This window comes from Triticum dicoccoides, chromosome 2A (assembly GCF_002162155.2).
Source record: "Triticum dicoccoides isolate Atlit2015 ecotype Zavitan chromosome 2A, WEW_v2.0, whole genome shotgun sequence".
NCBI classification, from domain to species: Eukaryota; Viridiplantae; Streptophyta; class Magnoliopsida; order Poales; family Poaceae; genus Triticum; species Triticum dicoccoides.
This window is the reverse complement of record NC_041382.1, coordinates 197,949,733-197,956,558: the sequence shown is the minus strand read 5'-3', so window position 1 is coordinate 197,956,558 and position 6,826 is coordinate 197,949,733.

Genomic DNA, 6,826 nt, shown 5'->3' with positions numbered 1-6,826 from the left:
GTGACTAAGGGTTGGTCACAGGATGATGTGTTATGGAAGGAGTAAAGTGACTCGCCGGTAACGAGATTGAATGAGGTATTGGAATACCGACGATCGAATCTCGGGCAAGTAATGTACCGATTGACAAAGGGAATTGAATACAGGATTGATTGAATCCTCGACATCTTGGTTCATCCGATGAGATCATCGTGGAATATGTGGGAGCCAACATGGGTATCCAGATCCCGCTGTTGGTTATTGGCCGCAGAGTTGTCTCGGTCATGTCTGCATGGTTCTCGAACCCGTAGGGTCTACAGACTTAAGGTTCGGTGACGCTAGGGTTGTAGAGATATTAGTATGCGGTAACCCGAAAGCTGTTCGGAGTCCCGGATGAGATCCCGGACGTCACGAGGAGTTCCGGAATGGTCCGGAGGTAAAGATTTATATATAGGAAGTCCAGTTTTGGCCACCAGGAAAGTTTCGGGGGTCACCGGTATTGTACCGGGACCACCGGAAGGGTCCCGGGGGTCCACCGGGTGGGGCCACCTATCCCGGAGGGCCTCATGGGCTGAAGTGGGAAGGGAACTTGCCCCTGGTGGGCTGGTGCGCCCCCCATTTGGGCCTCCCTTGCGCCTAGGGTTGGAAACCCTAGGGGGTGGGGGCGCCTCCACCTGCCTTGGGGGCCAAGCCACCCCTAGGCCACCGCCCCCTCCCCTTAGATGGGATCTGTAGGGGCTGGCGCCCCCCAGGCCCCCAATATATAGTGGAGGGGAGGGAGGGCAGCCGCACCCAAGTCCCTGGCGCCTCCCTCCCTCCCGTGACACCTCCTCCTCCCCGCTTGCGCTTGGCGAAGCCCTGCCGGGATCCCGCTACTTCCACCACCACGCCGTCGTGCTGCAGGATCTCCATCAACCTCTCCTTCCCTTGCTGGATCAAGAAGGAGGAGACTTCTCTCCCAACCATACGTGTGTTGAACGCGGAGGTGCCGTCCGTTCGGCGCTCGGTCATCAGTGATTTGGATCACGACGAGTATGACTCCATCAACCCCGTTCTCGTGAACTCTTCCGCTCGCGATCTACAAGGGTATCTAGATGCACTCCCCTATCCCTCGTTGCTAGATGACTCCATAGATTGGTCTTGGTGATGCGTAGAAAATTTTAAAATTCTGCTATGTTCCCCAATAGTGGCATCATGAGCTAGGTCTATGCGTAGTTTCTATGCACGAGTAGAACACAAGTTGTTCTGGGCGTTGATTTTGTCAATTTACTTGCCGTTACTAGTCTTATCTTGATTCGGCGGTATCGTGGGATGAAGCGGCCCGGACCGACCTTACACGTACGCTTACGTGAGACTGGTTCCACCGACTGACATGCACAAGTTGCATAAGGTGGCTAGCGGGTGTCTGTCTCTCCCACTTCAGTCAGATCGGATTCGATGAAAAGGGTCCTTATGAAGGGTAAATAGAAATTGGCATATCACGTTGTGGTTTTGGTGTAGGTAAGAAACTTTCTGGCTAGAAACCTATAGCAGCCACGTAAAAACTTGCAACAACAATTAGAGGACGTCTAACTTGTTTTTGCAGCATGTGCCGTGTGATGTGATATGGCCAAAAGGATGTGATGAATGATATACGTGATGTATGAGTTTGATCATGTTCTTGTAATAGGATTCACGACTTGCATGTCGATGTGTATGACAACCGGCAGGAGCCATAGGAGTTGTCTTAATTTATTTATGACCTGCGTGTCAACATAAACGTCATGTAATTACTTTACTTTATCGCTAACCGTTAGCTATAGTAGTAGAAGTAATGATTGACGAGACATGAAGACACGATGATGGAGATCATGATGATGGAGATCACGGTGTCATGCCGGTGATGATGATGATCATAGCGCCCCGAAGATGGAGATCAAAAGGAGCAAAATGATATTGGCCATATCATGTCACTATTTGATTGCATGTGATGTTTATCATGTTTTACATCTTATTTGCTTAGAACGACGGTAGCATAAATAAGATGATCCCTCGCAATAATTTCAAGAAAGTGTTCCCCCTAACTGTGCACCGTTGCTAAGGTTCGTTATTCCGAAGCACCACGTGATGATCGGGTGTGATAGGTTCTAATGTTCGCATACAGCGGGTGTAAGCCAGATTTACACACGCAATACACTTAGGTTGACTTGACGAGCCTAGCATGTACAGACATGGCCTCGGAACACGGAAGACCGAAAGGTCGAACATGAGTCGTATAGAAGATACGATCAACATGAAAATGTTCACCGATGACTAGTCCGTCTCACGTGATGATCGGACATGACCTAGTTGACTCGAATCATGTATCACTTAGATGACTGGAGGGATGTCTATCTGAGTGCGAGTTCATTAATAATTTGATTAGATGAACTTAATTATCATGAAGATAGTCTAAAATCTTTGCAATATGTCTTGTAGATCAAATGGCCCACGCTAATGTTGCCCTCAACTTCGACATGTTCCTAGAGAAAACCATACTGAAAGACGATGGCAACAACTACATGGACTGGGTCCGTAACCTGAGGATTATCCTCATAGCTGCCAGGAAAGCATATGTCCTGATGCACTGCTAGGTGAAGCACCTGTTTTCCCTGCAGAACAAGACATTATGAATGCTTGGCAGACACGTAGTGATGATTACTCCCTGGTTCAGTGCGGCATGCTTTACAGCTTAGAACCGGGGCTCCAAAAGCGTTTTGAGCAACACGGAGCATATGAGATGTTCCAAGAGCTGAAAATGGTTTTCCAAGCTCATGTCCGGGTCGACACATATGAAGTCTCTGACAAGTTCTACAGTTGTAAGATGGAGGAGAACAGTTCTATCGGCGAGCCAATACTCAAAATGTCTGGGCTGCATAACCGCTTGTCTCAGCTGGGAGTTAATATCCCGGATGATGCGGTCGTTGACAGAATCCTTCAGTCGCTCCCACCTAGCTACAAGAGCTTTGTGATGAACTTCAATATGCAGGGGATGGAAAAGACCATTCCCGAGGTATATTCAATGCTTAAATCAACGGAGGTGGAAATCAAAAAGGAACATCAAGTGTTGATGGTGAATAAAACCACTAAGTTCAAGAAAGGCAAGGGTAAAAAGAACTTCAAGAAGGACGGCAAGGGAGTTGCCGCGCCCGGGAAGAAAGCTGCCGGGAAGAAGTCAAAGAATGGACCCAGGCCTGAGACTGAGTGCTTTTATTGCAAGGGAAACGGTCACTGGAAGCGGAACTTCCCCAAGTACTTAGTGGAAAAGAAGGCCGGCAATACCAAAGGTATATGTGATATACATGTTATTGATGTGTACCTTACCAGCACTCGTAGTAGCTCCTGGGTATTTGATACCGGTGCAGATGCTCATATTTGTTACTCAAAATAGGAACTGCAGAATAAACGGAGACTGGCGAAGGACGAGGTGACAATGTGCATCGGGAATGGTTCCAAGGTCGATGTGATCGCCGTCGGCATGCTACCTCTACATTTACCTACGGGATTAGTTTTAAACCTCAATAATTGTTATTTAGTACCAGCTTTGAGCATGAACATTGTATCTGGATCTCGTTTAATGCGAGATGGCTACTCATTTAAATCTGAGAATAATGGTTGTTCTATTTATATGAGAGACATGTTTTATGGTCATGCCCGCTGGTCAATGGTTTATTCTTATTTAATATCGAATGTGATGTTACACACATTCATAGTGTGAATGCCAAAAGATGTAAGGTTGATAATGATAGTCCCACATACTTGTGGCACTGCCGCCTTGGTCACATTGGTGTCAAACGCATGAAGAAACTCCATGCAGATGGACTTTTGGAGTCTCTTGATTATGAATCATTTGACACATGCGAACCATGCCTCATGGGTAAAATGACCAAGACTCCGTTCTCCGGAACAATTGAGCGAGCAACCAACTTATTGGAAATCATACATACTGATGTGTGCAGTCCAATGAGCATTGAGGCTCGCGGTGGCTATCGTTATGTCCTCACCCTCACTGATGACTTAAGTAGATATGGGTATGTCTACTTAATGAAACACAAGTCTGAGACCTTTGAAAAGTTCAAGGAATTTCAGAGTGAGGTTGAGAATCAACGTGACAGGAAAATCAAGTTCTTATGATCAGATTGTGGGGGAGTATATTTGAGTCACGAATTTGGCACACACTTAAGGAAATGTGGAATAGTTTCAGAACTCACGCCGCCTGGAACACCACAGCGCAATTGTGTGTCCGAACGTCGTAATCGCACCCTATTGGATATGGTACGATCTATGATGTCTCTTACCAATCTACCGCTATCATTTTGGGGTTATGCTATAGAGACTGCCGCATTCACTTTAAATAGGGCTCCGTCGAAATCCGTTGAGACGACACCGTATGAATTGTGGTTTGGCAAGAAACCTAAGCTGTCGTTTCTGAAAGTTTGGGGATGCGATGCTTATGTCAAGAAACTTCAACCTGAAAAGCTCGAACCCAAATCGGAAAAATGTGTCTTCATAGGATACCCTAAAGAAACTATTGGGTATACCTTCTATCTTAGATCCGAAGGCAATACCTTTGTTGCCAAGAATGGATCCTTTCTAGAGAAAGAGTTTCTCTTGAAAGAAGTAAGTGGGAGGAAAGTAGAACTTGATGAAGTATTGCCTCTTGATCCGGAGAGTGGCGCAGCTCAAGAAATTGTTCCTGAGGTGTCTGCACCGACTAGGGAGGAAGTTAATGATGATGATCATGAAACTTCAGATCAAGTTGCTACTGAACTTCGAAGGTCCACAAGGACTCGTTCCGCACCAGAGTGGTACGGCAACCCTGTCCTGGAAATCATGTTGTTAGACAATGGTGAACCTTCGAACCATGAAGAAACGATGGCGGACCCAGATTCCGACAAATGGCTGGAAGCCATGAAATCCGAGATAGGATCCATGTACGAAAACGAAGTATGGACTTTGACTGACTTGCCCGATGATCGGCGAGCCATAGAAAATAAATGGATCTTTAAGAAGAAGACAGACGCGGATGGTAATGTGACCATCTATAAGGCTCGTCTTGTCGCTAAGGGTTACCGACAAGTTCAAGGGGTTGACTACGATGAGACTTTCTCACCCGTAGCGAAGTTGAAGTCCGTCCGAATCATGTTAGCAATTGCCGCATTATATGATTATGAGATATGGCAAATGGACATCAAAACAGCATTCCTTAATGGTTTCCTTAAGGAAGAATTGTATATGATGCAGCCGGAAGGTTTTGTCGATCCTAAGAATGCTGACAAGGTGTGCAAGCTCCAACGCACAATCTATGGGCTGGTGCAAGCATCTCGGAGTTGGAACATTCGTTTTGATGAGATGATCAAAGCGTTTGGGTTTACACAGACTTATGGAGACGCCTATTGACGGAGTCCTGGATTAGGGGGTCTCCGGACAGCCGGACTATCTCCATTGGCCGGACTGTTAGACTATGAAGATACAAGATTGAAGACTTTGTCTCGTGTCCGGATGGGACTCTACTTGGCGTGGAAGGCAAGCTCGGCAATATGGATATGGATATCTCCTCCTTTTGTAACCGACCTTGTGTAACCCTAACCCTCTCCGGTGTCTATATAAACCGAAGGGTTTTAGTCCGTAGGACAACAACCATAACATACAATCATACCATAGGCTAGCTTCTAGGGTTTAGCCTCTCTGATCTCGTGGTAGATCTACTCTTGTTCTACCCATATCATCAATATCAATCAAGCAGGACGTAGTGTTTTACCTCCATCAAGAGGGACCGAACCTGGGTAAAACATCGTGTCCCCTGCCTCATGTTACCATCCGGCCTAGACGCACAGTTCGGGACCCCCTACCCGAGATCCGCCGGTTTTGACACCGACATAGGTGCTTTCATTGAGAGTTCCTCTGTGTCGTCGCCGTTAGGCTTCATAGCTCCTACTATTATCGATAGTGATGCGATCCAGCGTGAGACTTTTCTCCCCGGACAGATCTTCATATTCGGCGGCTTTGCACTACAGGCTAATTCGCTTGGCCATCTGGAGCAGATTGAAAGCTACGCCCCTGGCCATCAGGTAAGATTTGGAAGTTTGAACTGCAAGGCCGACATCTATGGAGACTTGATCTTCGACGGATTCGAGCCACAGTCGGGCGCGCCGCACTGTCGTGATGGGTATGACCTAGCTGTGCCGCCAAACAGTACCGCAGAGGCTGCGCCCGCATCAGCTCCGACCCATAGCTCGGAGCCAACTGCGCCAGTCGAGGACAGGTGGTTAGACACCACCTCAGGGGCTGCAGTCTCAATGGCGATCGAGCCGAACACCAGCCTAACCCTCTGCGCAGCCCGTGACTCCAAGGTGCCAGACTCTTTTCCGGACTCCGAACCATCCGCGCCCACGCCAATCGAATCCAATTGGGCGCCGATCATGGAATTCACCGCCACGGATATCTTTCAACACTCGCCCGTCGGCGACATTCTGAATTCACTGTCGGCGTTCTGGGAACGGGGGTCCCCAGACTTGCCTGCCTGCGGCCTGCGGCGTGGCTCAAAAGGGGCCCCAGCGTGGCCCATCTTCACCAACACAAACCCAAGACCCTCGCGAGGGTCCAAGCCTCGCGGGGCAGACGACACGGAGCTTCCTTAGGCACGACCTCGTCAGGCTGGCTCACGAGGAGGCGGAGAGATCAAGGCGGGGTACCTCACGAGGTGCCCGTGACGCAAGCCATGACGACCAAGGGCGCCAGGCGGGTGCTAGCCCGCGCAGTGTCCTCCTTTCCTCTTTGGTGCAAAGGGGGCAAGCGCAGCCGCGGAGTACCGAGGCATCAGGCAAAGGTT